General features: G+C 42.8%; 1 pseudogene; it reads right to left on the bottom strand.

Annotated features, from left to right (window-relative positions):
• Positions 1-10,765: 10,765 nt before the first annotated feature.
• LOC132266512 (probable L-type lectin-domain containing receptor kinase S.5) lies at positions 10,766-15,069 on the bottom strand (annotated as a pseudogene).
• Between the last annotated feature and the right edge of the window lie 371 nt (positions 15,070-15,440).

Here is a 15,440-nt window from a genome sequence, read left to right as displayed (position 1 = left end):
TATGTATGACTAAAATTAATGTTTGTACAACTAAAAGTGCATATAACACTTTGAAGTAATTAATGTAACTCTTTTATTGTATTTCAATTTAGTCAAATTTTAATTAAATTAGATATATTGTATTTGTGCAACTTTTATTAAGTATACTTGCTAAAATGAATTCACCTCCAACACTTAAATAAATAAATAAATAAATAAATAAATAAATAAATAAATATATATATATATATATATATATATTTACATTAATAATTAATATAATAAATTAAAGAAATAAAAGAGTGACGTACAATAATATTTATTTTCTTAGTTCAGAAAACTATTTTAGAAATTTTTACAACCAAGTAGTTTTATGAGTTCTTATTTTCCGGAAACTGTTTTGTAAATTCTCTTAACCAAGCAGACTTTAAATCTGAAAAAACTAAAAACTGTTCTCGAGAACTGTTCTGGAGAATTATTCTCTGAAATGCAATCCAATAGCTTATATTTCCTTGTGTTAATTTCTTGTCAAGGAAAAAAAAAAAAATCTTTTAATAAATGTATGGTGTATAATAGTCCATGTGGCAACTGTGAAAGCAATGAGTACAAGGGAATGTGTTGAATATTCAAGCCAAATATGGATTACATGACTGTAGAGGGAAAAAAACTCCCTTCAATAAAAAGCGCACACGTCATCACTACATATATTTACATTCCAAGGACATATAAGGCCCATCATACTCAAGCTCAAATTGAGGGTATTTATAGCCCAAGACCATTGTTATTTGTCTTCCAATCTCCATCAAGGCCGAATCAAGAGGTCATCAGCCCAACTTGTTAATATTTAACATCCGGTCCGTTACTCAAGCCCAGCCGGATCAAAATATATTCAGCCCAGTTATTCAAGAATGCACAAGTCCTACCAGTTGAAGTATTTACCATAGAAGGAAAATTCTGAGATAGGAAGTTCTGTATAAGGCAAGTTCTATGTATGGAAAATTAGACAATTGAAAGAACTCTATTAGTAAAGAATGTTTATATAGAAAGAATTGGAGGGCAAGCAACGCGAGTCCTACCATAATTTTACAATCTTTTGTATATAAATAGAGGCTAAGACCTCCAATAAAAAGGGGCAAGCAATTCTACGCTTCGAGATATATTGTTCTTGTTTATCTTACTATTGATTGAGTGAGTTATCATTATTGGTTGAGCGAAAGTTTGCACCTACACTTTGGCGCTGTCTGTGGGAATCGTATAAAAATATACTCCCACTTGTTCTTCAAATCAAATCCTTAGTCGTATTTGGAATGTCAAACGGAGAGTCGGCAATGAATCAACAGATAGAATTGATGCAAAAGATGCGAGAGGAGTTCTTGCACCAATTTGAGACACTCCGGCAAGCAAACGATACGAGTGTCGCCCAGATAGCTGCGCTTCAGCAGCAGACTCATACGCTGCACACGGCAATGGCCAGGCTAACGCCACAACCACCACCAGGCGATGCTGCAGCACCACCCCCCACCCAGAATTTACCTCCAGTTCACGAGCCTCCGGCCAACGGGACACCACTTAACGGGGCTCGACCTAATGAGGTTCAGCAAAAGCAAGGGACGAGGTCCGAGGCGGTTGCTTCGGATAATCTCCCGTGCTGTACACAGGATGAACAAGCCGAGTCTAGCCATAGGCTTACGGTATGGTCCAATGGCGTTCCAGATGGCACACGCGTACACGATGCTTTCGACGAAAAGAAGCTATTAAGAGTTCAGACACCAGCCGAGATGGCTAGAGAGCACAAGAACTCCTTGGTCAAGACCCCCTTTACTGACGATGTGTACCTTGTGGAGAGACCAAAGAAGTTCATTACGCCATCCTTCACCCAGTTCGATGGGGCAGGAGACCCCTCTCAGCATCTCGATCATTATGTGCAAAAGATGGCACTGGACGATCATAACGATCCGTGGATATGTAAGGTTTTTTCTACCAGTTTAACCAGAGTAGCGTTAGAATGGTTCAGGAATAGGCCACACAAGTCTATCCCTGATTATGAGACCTTGTGCACTATGTTCTTAGCCCAGTATTACGAAAATAAGAAGCAGAAGAAAAGTATTGCCAGCCTTTTCACCATAAGGCAAAGGAAGGGAGAAACTCTGCAAGATTTCTTATCCAGATTTAACATGGAAGCCTCGGAGATAGCAGATTGCCACCCTGCCACGGCAATCGAAACATTTAAGTTGGCAATGATCCAGGGAACCAAGTTTCACACATCCTTGATCAAATATTCCCCCCTGGATATGCAGACTTTGAACGCTAGGGCACAAATCTACATTCGGTTGGAGGAAAACGTAGCCCACCGTGTACAGCACGCTACCCTCGTCACTGTGGAAAATAAGTCTCGAGAGAAAGCTGCAAGCACAAGGATGCAGAAGGTTCCTCATACCGCCACACAAGTCACCCAAGCGCCTGAGAAGAGGCGAAGGACAGAGGACAGGCTTACCCTTCTCCGTACTACCTTAGCGCGCCTATTCCAAGAGAATAAGACGAGGTTTGTAACTCTTCAGCCCATGAAACAACCCTTGGAGCAGAGGGACAAAAGCAAACATTGTGCCTACCATAGAGACTATGGGCATACCACCAATGACTGCAGGTCCCTTCAGCGACAGGTAGAAAGCATGATAGCGAGAGGAGAGTTGGTGGAGTATCTCGCTACGAAGGAGTACGTAAAACCTCGGGAGGTTAACCCTCGACGGGTGGAGGGTGGTCAGGTAAAGGTTATCCATGCCATACACGGAAGGTCAGAGGATGATGAAGAGTCTGAAGAATTGTACAGATCCAGGCTGAGAGAGGCTCATAAGTTATGAAGATTGTCTTCGGTAAACACGGTTGCACCAGGCAGCATCAACATTGGATTCGGTAACAATGATCTGTCTAGAGTCCAGCGCCCGCATGAGGACCCCTTGGTCATCAGCCTCCTGGTAACGAATTATATGATCAGGAGGGTGCTGATAGATCCGGGAAGTAGCGCCAACATCATTACAAAAGCAGCCTTCGATCAGCTGGGGGTCTCACCATCGTCCATCAGGTCAACTTCTAGCCCCCTAATGGGGTTTGATGGTACTAAGGTGAATCCGCTTGGGGTGATCGATCTATCCGTTACTGCAGCAAAGAGGACTCTGAAGGAGAACTTTGTAGTGACGGAAATTCATCCATCTTATAACCTCATTATGGGGAGAGGTTGGATCCATCGTATGAACGGAGTCCCTTCTACCCTTCATCAAGTAATGAGGTGTTTATCCCCAGATGGCAGGGAGGTCATCGACCTCTGGGGAGACCAGGTTGCTGCAAAAGAATGTTACATGCTAACGCTACATGAAGCAAAGAAGGCGTCGAAATCACCTCCGTTAGAGGCGAATCCCAAAGACGCAATCAAATAGTAGCTACAGTATCCTCTGCCTAAGTATCTCAAGGCAGAGGAAGAAGCCAAGGCTGAAGCACCTACCGAGGAATCCCTCGAAGCTATAGAGGTAGTCCTCGGAGACCCTCAGAAAGTCACCTACATTGGTTCATCTTGCATAGCCGAAGAGAAGGAAGCATTAATCAGGGTCATTCGGTGCAATTCGGATATCTTTGCCTGGGATCACTCGGACATGGTAGGGATCGATCCTACGGTCTCGTGCCATAGTTTGAGGGTTAACCCAGAATTCAGGCCAGTCAAGCAGAGGCACCGACGGTTTGCACCTGAACGGAATCGCATAATAGCCGAGGAAGTAAATAAACTATTACAAGCAGGATTCATTCGAGAGGTGCAATACCCACAATGGCTCTCAAATGTAGAAGTCGTTCAAAAGAAGAATGGGAAATGGAGGGTATGTGTAGATTATACCAACTTTAACAAAGCTTGCCCAAAAGATAGCTTCCCTCTGCCCAAGATTGATCAAATGGTGGATGCTACGACAGGTTATGAGAGGCTCACATTCCTCGATGCATACTCCGGCTATAATCAGATTCCCATGAATCCTGAAGATGAGGAGAAAACCGCTTTCATCACAGAGACGGGCACTTACTGCTACAGAGTGATGCCCTTCGGTCTAAAGAATGCCGGAGCCACCTACCAGCGACTTGTCAATAAAATCTTCAATAATCTACTGGGGAATACAGTTGAAGCCTATATCGATGACATGGTTGTCAAAAGTATACGGAAAGAGGACCACCCGAAGCACCTCCAGGACAGTTCCCCACCAAGTGCTCCTTCGCCGTCTCGTCAGGACAGTTCCTCGGACACATTGTAAATAAAAGAGGAATAGAAGTAAGCCCAGCTCAGGCAAAGGCACTCATACAGAACCAAGAGCCAAAAACCTGCAGGGAAGTGCATGTTCTAACCGGCCGAATTGCGGCTCTCAGCCGGTTCATATCCCGATTATCTGATAAGTATAAACCTTTCTTTGATGCTATTCGATCCAAAAACAAAGATATGTGGGGACCTCAGCAGTAGGAAGCTCTCAATCAATTGAAAAGCTACATGACAAAACCCCCAATCCTTTTTGCTCCAACGCCCGGAGACACTCTCATCCTGTATTTGGCAGTATCAGCTGTAGCAACAAGCGCAGTATTGATTAAAGAAGGAGGCAAGGTTCAGCACCCAATCTTTTACACAAGCAAAACGATGACGGATGCCGAGACACGGTACAACAAGACGGAAAAAGTAATCCTGGCGTTAATTTATGCCAAGAGGAAACTTCGACATTACTTCGAATCTCACAGCATAGTGGTACTTACAAATCACCCTATACGGGCTATCCTAGCTAAACCAGACTTGTCTGGTCGAATTGCAAAATAGGCTATTGAACTTAGCTCTTTTGACATCACCTATGCACCGAAGGTATCTCACAAGGGGCAGTTAGTAGCGGATTTCCTACTAGAGTATGAAGATCAACCTGAGGAACCGACACTTCAAGAGCCGTACTGGGAGTTATGGGTTGATGGCTCTTCCAACCAGAAAAGGGCAGGGGCCGGGATTGACATCACAACACCCGAGGGTACCAAGCTGCAGCAGTCAATTATGCTAGATTTCCCAGCTACTAATAACGAGGCCGAGTATGAGGCGTTGCTTGCCGGACTTCGGTTAGCTAAACAGCTACAGGTACGGTGTTTAAAAGTTTTTAGTGACTCACAGCTTGTGATCAATCAAGTGACAGGGCACTATTCTCCCAAGGAGGAACGTATGAAGTCATACAAAGATGTTGTAGAGAGTACTATCCGGGAGTTCGATCAAATCGAATTCCATCAGGTACCACGAGATGAAAATGCCGAAGCAGATCGATTGGCCACAGCCGCATCATCTTCAGACGAAGAGTTGATTTGGCTTGTTCCAATCGATGTTCTCGAAGAACCCAGCATTAATCCCCGGCAAGAGGTGATGGTGATCCCGGAAGTTCCACGCGAGCCATACTGGATTGATCCAATCGAGGCCTACCTCAAGGAGGGAGTTCTCCCAAATCAAAAAGCTGAGGCTAGGAAGCTTAGGCTTACCGCGGCTAAGTATTCAATCATCAATAACCAGTTGTACCGAAGGTCATTCTCCGGTCCTTATCTCAAGTGTTTAACCCCTACTGAGGCTCTCACAATTCTAAAACAAATTCATGAAGGAGATTGTGGAAATCACTCGGGAGGAAGATCCCTTGCACACAAAATTCTAACCCAAGGTTATTTTTGGCCATACTTGGCTCGGAATGCCGAGGAATACTCAAGAAGATGTGACAAGTGTCAGCGCCATGGTCCAATAAAGCATCAACCTGCCGAAGGTTTGCACGCCATGGCTAATCCATGGCCGTTCGCCCAATGGGGGATTGATATAGTAGGACCGTTACCCAAAACCATGGAAAAAAAGGAGCATGTGCTTCTAGCTACGGATTACTTCACCAAGTGGGTGGAAGCTGAAGCCTTCTCTAGCGTCACCCACGAAGAAGTAAAGTATTTTATTTGGAGCAACATTATTTGCCGGTTTGGGGTACCAAAAGTCATCGTAATGGACAATGGTAAGAACCTCGATAACAGAAGTACAAGAAAGTTCTTTAGCGAACATGGAATCCTGCAAAAATTGGCTGCAGTTAGTCATCCACAAGGCAATGGGCAAGCTGAAATAACTAATCGCACGATATTCGGGTGCTTAAAGAAAAAATTGGAGAAATTGAAGACAAAGTGGTACGAGAATCTCCCTCAAGTGCTCTGGGCCTATCGAACCACTCCAAGACGACCCATGGGAGAAAGCCCATTTGCTATGGCATATGGATCCGAAGCTGTCATTCCTACCGAGTCCATAATCCCAACCCTTCGGACATCCTTGGTACTGGAAGGGAACAATGAGCAACAACTCGAACATAGCCTTGATCTTGTGGAAGAAAGGAGAGATGCAGCAGCAATTAGGCTCGCGGCATACCAACAGCAGGTGTGTAACAGTTATAACAAACGCGTCAGATTCAGGAGTTTTGTGGTAGGCGATTGGGTTTTGAAGCAGGAGACAGCTCATGTAAAGAAACTGGAACCTAATTAGACCGGACCCTACAGGGTTACCGAAGTAGTGGGGAAAGGAGTATATCGTTTGGCCGAAGCTGGCGGACGTCCCATTGCGCGTCCTTGGAACGCAATACACCTGAAAAGGTATTTCCATTAGTTAAGCTTGTCAATTTTGCTACAAATTCTTCATAAATAAGGCTGAGTATGCCAAACTTTTCTTTATTTTGCTTCTATATTCAGTACAACTCTACTCTATTTTTGTTTCTTTTTATAAAAATGGGGGGCCATACTACTCTATGATTATGCAATTTTTATGCATACATCGCATTAGGCAATTTTTATGCATGGCAATTTTTATGCATGCCAAGTCGCACCATGCAATTTTTATGCAATTAGAAGCAAACTCGTCACAATGATTTTTTTTTTTTTTTTTTTTTTTTTTTTTTTTTTTTTTAAAAAAAAAAAAAAAAAAAAAAAAAAACATGAGTTATGGCCTGTGCTTAAAACTTTCTATCCCACATCGACAAAAAAGTATGTGCTACATTCTGTTATATATGGGAATATTCAAATAGTTAATTACGGTGTAAGGAGGGTCCACTGGTATTTAAGGCTGTCAAGCTCGATACCAGAGGCATTCCTTACACCGACTTTTTTGACAAAATTTAGTCTATATCCCACATCGGATAGAAATAGAAAAGAAATGCGGTTCATATATGCGTGGTTCACAGCATTTGGTCGCCAAGAAGGGAGTATCAGTGGAGGAGGAAAGTCTCCAAAGTCAACAAATAGGAAACTTCACAGCCACTGTTACTCGCTTTCTTGGCCTCTTATCATTTTTGAATCCTCGGCCTCATGATAAGTTGTTTGAGAAAAAATATAAACAAACTTCCCCTCAGGCTCAGCGCCGGGGAGCAGTTCATTCGCTTCGGACCCTAAGTGTCCGGTTCGGCAAAACCTCCCCTCAGGCTCAGCGCCGGGGAGTAGTTCATTCGCCTCGGACCTTGAGTGTCCGGCTCGGCAAAACCTCCTCTCCGGCTCAGCGCCGGGGAATATGTCATTCGCCTCGGACCCTAGGTGTCTGGCTCGGCAAAAATCTCGCCTCGGACGCTAAGTGTTCGGCTCGGCAAAAATCTCGCCTCGGACCCTAAGTGTTCGGCTCGGCAAAAATCTCGCCTCGGACCTAAGTGTTCGGCTCGGCAAAAATCTCGCTCTAAACCCTAAGTGTCCAGCTCGGCAAAACCTCCCCTCCGGCTCCCCACCAGGGAGTGTTTAATTCGCCTCGGATCCTAAGTGTCCGAGACAGCTTTGGACCCTAAGTGTCCTATTCAGCACTATTCCTCCACGACTCAATGCCGAGGAATAATCCGCCTCGAATCCTAAGTATCCGAGACAGCTTCGGACCCTAAGTGTCCTATTCAACAATATTCCTCCACACTCAGTGCCGAGAAATAAATCGCTTCAGACCTCTGGTGCCCGGATCAGAACTCTTTCCTCCGGAATCCAAGTGTTTAATACCCTGTGGATGTGGATATATCATAAGTTCATCATGATCCACCCCACATCAAGAACACACGAGAAGGAAAGAGTATGTATACGTCTACTGCAGGCAAGTAAAAGGCAAGGAGAATTCACTTAACAGTTAAATCATTGTCCATATGAATCATCCTGAGATATCAACTAAATTGTTAAAAAGGATCTCCTTCTTCCCACCATCCTTGCTTTTTCTCGGATAGCATAAATTCGAAGCATAAAGACAATGTGTTTTGTTTAAACACATTACCAGTCAGAAAAATATGAACAGTATCAAAAGCATACAGCAAAAACAAATCAGGTATTGAAAGCCTAAAACAAAAAATTATATTCATTATCCCAAACATGCTGTCCATAAAAACAAAATACATGGTTTTACTTCCTCTTCGGATCGAAGGGAGTAGACTCAAAAGCATCCATTACAGTAGGACTTGGGGTAGGAGGAATTGAAGCCGCAGGGGCAGAAGAGCTAGGAGTACCCTTCAGGTGCGCCTTCACCATCTCGGTAAAGCGAATTTCAGCTTCCAAAGCCTCTGGCCCTTCATCATATGGGAAGTGCACCCCCACCTGCTTGTCAAAAGCGTCCGGATCCATCATCCTAGGGCCTGAGCCCTGATTATAGCCAGACCGGAACGCTTTAGCACTAGCCAGGTGTGCCAGACAGGAGTAGCGCCCCTGCATTTGCTTCCCCGCCTTGAAGCAAGTAGTAAGAGCCTCGGTCAGGCGTTGAACTTCGGCCTGAAGAGAATCCACCTTAGCCTCAGAGGCTGCCAACTGCCTCTTATACACATCCTTGGCTTCAGAAGCTATCTTCAGATTGTTAAAGGCAGTGGTGGCTCTCTTCTCTACAGTGTCAAGATCCTTTTCCAGCTTCTTGATGGAGAGGGATTGGGCTTCAGCAGTGGCGCAGAGGGCCATGGTGTGGTATAGACTCTGTATAACAGAGGAACAAATATGAGCATAAATGGAAACATAAGCAAGCAAGAGTAACATAATTCTGAAGGAGCAATGCGAACCTCTATGGCCCGGACCGGGGCAGAGGGGAGTAGTTGTTCCAACCCCATTTGGCTGATGGCTTCTTCGTCCTTTGGGAGCCACATCCCTCGAGCCACCGCCAGTGCAGCTGAAGGGTTTGTAATCACAGAATCCCCTGAGTGCAGGACTGACTTGTCAACCCTGGTGAAGGAAGGAGTCCAAGGAGCCCCAGTCTCAGCCAGAACAAAGGCCCTAATTTCATCTTCAGGTTCGGCCTCTCCAGCCTTTTTCCCTCTACTTTTAGAAGGGACCTTGCCCTTGCCAGAGGATGGGGGGTTGAGTCGAGATTTCTTCATTGGTGGTTCCTCAGCCTCGACCTCATCCTCAGTAGATCTAATAACGACCAAGGGTTGGGCATCTTCGGCTTTCTTTTTTAAAGCCTCAGCCCTCCGTATCTCCTCCTCAGTCATGGGGAAACTGTCAAAGGATGGTAGAGACAGATCTATGAGGTCTGCAGCAATAGCATTGGAGGCAATATCCTTGAGGTTTGAAGAAGTTAACAGGTCCTCGATAGGCGAGGGGTCACTCCAGACTCGTTCCTCAAGAAACGAAAGTCTGTTCCTTACTGCGGAGGATGGGAATGTAGCTGAAAAAACACCAAGAAACTCATAAGTACGGCGAAACATTAAGACTTGGCAAGGAAAATAGCCAGAACACTTGGTATGAAGAGAGGTTAAGTATTCTATACCTAATCTCCCGAACTTGCGCGGGATGGGGAGCGTAATTGATTGGGACACAAACCATTTTCCTTTAACTATAACCATCATTTCTTTCCACTTCTTTTCGGATGAAGGAAGGTTCGTGCATATCCTCTGATGAAGGGGGAGGTAAAAAAGAAACGATCAGGCTCGGTCCCATGCTTAGATATATTGTAAGTAAGCAGAAGGTCGGCAAGGGTCAAATCCAGAGCCTCTAATTTCCGGCGCACCAACAGTGCCGAAAGGATGCGAAAGAAATTAGGATTTACCTGAAGGGGGGTAAGACCTAACTTGTTGAAAACTAAATGATAGAAGGGATGAAGAGGGAATGAAAAACGCAGAAGTGCAGCAAGGGCGAATGTAACTCTTGCAAAATCTTGTATGACGGAGTAATAATGAAAGACCTCGAACCGTTTCTGAAGCAAAGTAAAAAACCGGTTTCAATTCCCTCTTTAATAGGAGCCGTCACTCAATTAAAACTGAAATTTGGGGCAAAGTGTGGAGGGAAAAAAACTCCTTCCAATAAAAAGCGCACACGTCATCACTACACATATCTACATTCCAAGGACATATAAGGCCCATCATGCTCAAGCCCAAATTGAGGGTATTTATAGCCCAAGACCATTGTTATTTGTCTTCCAATCTCCATCAAGGCCGAATCAAGAGGTCATCAACCCAACTTATTAATATTTAACATCCGGTCCGTTACTCAAGCCTAGTCGGATCAAAATATGTTCAGCCCAGTTATTCAAGAATGCACAAGTCCTACCAGTTGAAGGATTTACCATAGAAGGAAAATTCTGAGATAGGAAGTTCTGTATAAGGCAAGTTCTATGTATGGAAAATTAGACAATGGAAAGAACTCTATTAGTAAAGAATGTTTATATAGAAAGAATTGGAGGGCAAGCAACACGAGTCCTACCATAATTTTACAATCTTTTGTATATAAATAGAGGCTAAGACCTCCAATAAAAAGGGGCAAGCAATTCTACGCTTCGAGATATATTGTTCTTATTTATCTTATTATTGATTGAGTGAGTTGTTTTATTTTTCTTAATCATTATTGGTTGAGCGAAATTTTGCACCTACAATGACTTTAGAGTAATTCTGGTAATGCAATTGATTGTACTATGACTTGTCGTTGGCAAACAGGAACAGTCTTCAAGAAACTATAAGAATCTGCTGATAAAAATGTCACTTAATAATTAATTTAGTGGCGCTATGTCATCACATCGAGGTCACACTGTAAGGAATCCTGCATGTATATTTCAATTGTTTGTAAAAGCCCCAAGTGGGTGGGTTTTTTTTTTTTTTTTTTTTTTTTTTTTTTTTTTTTTTTTTTTTTTTTTAACTACAGAGTGATTGTGTTCTCTTCGAAATTTTATTTTGTTAATTTACCAAATTTATTGACGACAACAATATTAAAAGAATGAGATATATATTGATGTTTATTTTGGTTATTATTATCGTGACAATTATCCTGATGTCATATTGACAAGAATTGCATCCTTGCCTTAAAATATCCCTAAAAAAACTCCAAAGTAAATTACTTGCTCCATCGGAGCAAGTCTACAATATTATGTAATATTTACATGTGCCATCTCTAACCAATAAACATATATAAACCTCTCCATTTCTGATGTATCAAAAATAATTGAGAGTTTCTATATTTTTCCATTGATCGACTTGGACATTACATGTATAATAAATATCGGGTATCGTAGACTACACAAGTCACAACTATCTCGGCTATGGATAGAGTTGTCGAGACCAACCAGACTCAAAATGAGAGGTTGTAATGGTTTCATGGACCATAGTGGCGGAACTAATATCTTCTCCTCCCATCCCCACCACTGCTTGCCAAACGAAAGGTGGCTTGAATGTAAGGTGCCCGGACAGACTCCGACACAATCTTAACAATCTCCTTCATACCCAGACCCAAAAAGAGAGGTTGTAATGATTTCATCCACCGTAGTGGCAGAACTAATATCTTCTCCTCCCATCCCCACCACTGCCGGCCATACGAAAGGAGGCTTGAACGGGGGCACATGAGGCGTTGGGACCAACTGTGACACAATCTGAACAATCTCCTTCATATCCAACCTCTTACTCGCCATCGGATGGCAACATGATAGCCCCAAAAGCTGAACCCTCTCGGCCTCCTCCGCCACATAATCTACCCCGAGCCTCTTATCCACCGCCTCTAGTAGCAGGCCGTCACGGTGCAAGTACCGCACCCAATCAACCAAATATGGAAATGCACCTATCCTAGTGCCAGGCCTTAGGCCAGACACTACTTCAAGCAACACTGCTCCAAACGCGTACACATCAGATTGCTGTGTTGCTTTGGCCATGAGGAAGCACTCCGGGGCAATGTAGCCGGCTGTTCCAATCACACCTGCAGCCTCGGTGTATGAATTCTTCTCGTGGTCGAGGGCACGAGCTAGGCCAAAGTCACCTAGCCGGGCATTGAAGTTGGAGTCAAGCATGATGTTGCTGGCCTTGAGGTCGCGGTGGACCACCTTCTGATCAAAATCGTTGTGGAGATAGTGCAGAGCTGAGGCTAGTCCGGAGATGATTTTATAGCGGAGGTTCCAGCTTAAGGGCTGCTCGTCGGCACTGTTGCCAAAGAGGTGCTTGTCCAGGCTGCCATTAGGCATGTATTCATACACCAAGAGGAGCTTCCCATTCTCGTGGCACCATCCTGGGTGACACAAATACATATTTTATATTACTCTATATCAATGCACTGCATGTATGACTTGGCCAAAGGCAAACTTGATATAGAAACAATCATTGGGAAGCTAATGACACCCAAATTGTGCGTGATTTAATTATGCAACAACACTAGGCAGATTAGGTTTTGCAAGTACTGATTTTATTATATATATATATATATGAACAAGGAACTTCCAGTTTAGCTATTTAATCTATCGAAACTCAAGTGTATAGATCATAAATTTAACATTTTAAAGTGATCATATAGGATAATAACCCATTGCTTAATTTTCTTATTAATCTAGTAGGTCAAAGACCATCAAATCTAATAAAATCATGGTATTAATTCATATGGTCAATATGCATAAATGCCTCAAATTGGATTACTAATTATGGACACACCAGGGTACAGAATCCTTCACTTCTTTTAATTTGTCATATCTAATGGGGTAGTCCTTGACTGAGAGAGTACGCAGAAGGAATAAACATAACTTATAGCTATAGTTGCAGAGCACACCTTGCAAATTCTACAATAACACATTACTACTTTCATCAATACCTAGTAAAAACAAAAACAAAAAATAAAAAATAAAAATATAAGGGTGGTGCAAGTCCAAGTTTTCCATTTATTCGGTGTAATGTATTTGTGATTGGTTCAAACCACATAATACCGAGAAAACTTATCTGTTGTTTGTTATTTGTTGTTTAAAGTCTAAATAGCTAAAATTTTCTTTAGTCAATCTATTTGAAGGGAAATCATTCAAAACTTTGAATCTGTAGTGAGTGGAAGTTATGAACTCTACAAAAGAATAATAAATCAACTTTGAATTCATTAGCAAAAGAATTCTAAAATATTATTAGCCTTTATTTGGCGGTATGGAATTGGAGTTTTGAAATTGAAATTTGTAGAATTAGACAAAATTTTTGGTTCAATTTTGTAAGCTGTTTTTCTCTAATTTTATAAATTCTAATTACAAAACTCCAATTCTATGCAACAAAATGCAACTTTAATGAATTTGTATTTTACTCGTCACTGTCAAAAAAAAAAATAATAATAATAATAGCATCATATGTTCATAGCAATGTAATTAGAAACTAGTAGATAACGTTTAGAAAGCAAAGTACGTGACAGACAGATGACTTACCGAGTTATGGGACGAGGTGTCTATGTCGAAGACGATTAATGATGGTAAGCTCGGCCAAGAAATCATCCCGTCCCTTAATGGTCTCCCTGGAGAACCACTTCACGGCCACCTCCAAATTCTCACCCGTTAACAACCCTTTATATACCACACCGAAACCACCTTCACCCAACTTATTCTTCTCGTGAAAATTGTTGGTGGCTTTCTTCAATTCCTTAAAATGGACCTCCCTAGGCATCCCGGGCAAACTCTTCAGAGCCCTGAGAATCTTCGGGTCCGATCTCGCCAACCTCCTCCTATAGAAGTAATAGCACAAAGCCATCGATCCAATCACTAATAACGTCACTCCGGGCACTCCAATTCCGAGGACAATTTTCAACCACGGATCCTTGTCAGGATAGTACTCAACAGTCAGGTTCCACCTCAGCACGCAGTTCAACTGCTGGGTGGTTTTGCCAGTTGAAGCTGCAAATCCGAAATAAGAATTCTGGGCTACAACATCTCTGAGGTCGAGATCCGATTTCACCAACACCAGAGAGGATGGTCTGGCTGGTGTCGGACCCTCCTTCGAAGCTTGCTCTACTATGTAAACCTCAATGGTCTTGTTGATGCCATCGTACTGGACCCAAACATTGTAAAACTTGGCTCGAGCTGGAGGAACGAGCTCAATGTGATGTGGGGATAAAGGCACGGTCTTGTTAGACCGCACGCTGTTGATGTTTAGGCCGATATGGCTATCATCCGGGTCGAAGTCCTGCTTGAACGTGTCGAGCTCGACCACCACCAAACGGTTGGTGGGGTTGCCATCGGTGGTGGAGTTTGTCAAGCCCATGTACTGCCCTTCGCTCCCGGGCGGTATGGCCGTATCCGGGACGACCACAAAGGCTAGCCCTTCGCCCATCGAATTTTCAGACTGAAAGATGTTGATGAGGAAGGAGGAGTTGAAAGACGCAATTCTGGACGAATTGGATTGGTCGTCCCAGAGCTTGAAAGTTCGTTTGAGAAGCACTCTACCTGACTGATTGAAGAGGCTGACAATGACATTGCCGGCCGAGTCAGGGGTGACTTGAAGGGCGCCCTGGTGGATGGCCGCAGGGGGTTGGATCGCGAAATTGTGCTTGTTGGAATCGTTGAACGAATCGAATTTGACTTGAAAGTTTTGTGATCCGAAAACTATCTCTGCGGACAAACAGAGGAGGGGGAGGATTGTGACAAGCTTCGCAGTCAGGCCCATGATGTATTGAACACCCAACGAAATCGGAAATGGAGATTGACGAGTACTCAAGAGAATATATAGAGAGATTTGGTTTTGAATTGAGGTTTGAAGGTTCTTGGTCTCATGCTTCAACATTGCTCGGAACTTGCACTTTTGCAATAGTTCGGACTATGTTAACAAAACCCGTGGAAAAGAATTTGGCGCAATCAGGAGAAAGTTCAAAGTTGTTGTATTTGATAGTACTTCCAAACCATATACCATTTTACTTTTCACATTAAATTGGATGTGAGATAAGAGTTTTGCCCATTATATATTTAATTATTCCCTAAACAAATTAATTCATATCAAAGTGAATTAATTAATTTTTAAATTATTTTGCGTAAACAAATAGAACTTAGGGTTTCATAACCCTACTCATTTCTGTCTTAAGAACAACACTCTCCAACAAACTTCTACAAAAATCTCAAGTTACTCTAAAGTTAATTGTGGGATTGTTAAATTTTCTTATTTAATTTTTGCATTATTATTTAATGAGGACCATAGCTAATAATGGTGTACAACAATCTATTTGTCAACTATCAAGCCAATGGGAAGGTTTATATAAGGGGATGA

This window comes from Cornus florida, unplaced genomic scaffold, assembly GCF_030987335.1.
Source record: "Cornus florida cultivar Cherokee Brave unplaced genomic scaffold, ASM3098733v1 CherokeeBrave_3.0.0_Hap2_Chr07, whole genome shotgun sequence".
Taxonomy (NCBI): domain Eukaryota; kingdom Viridiplantae; phylum Streptophyta; class Magnoliopsida; order Cornales; family Cornaceae; genus Cornus; species Cornus florida.
The sequence above is the reverse complement of the archived record's forward strand: the minus strand, read 5'-3'. Positions and strand labels throughout refer to the sequence as shown.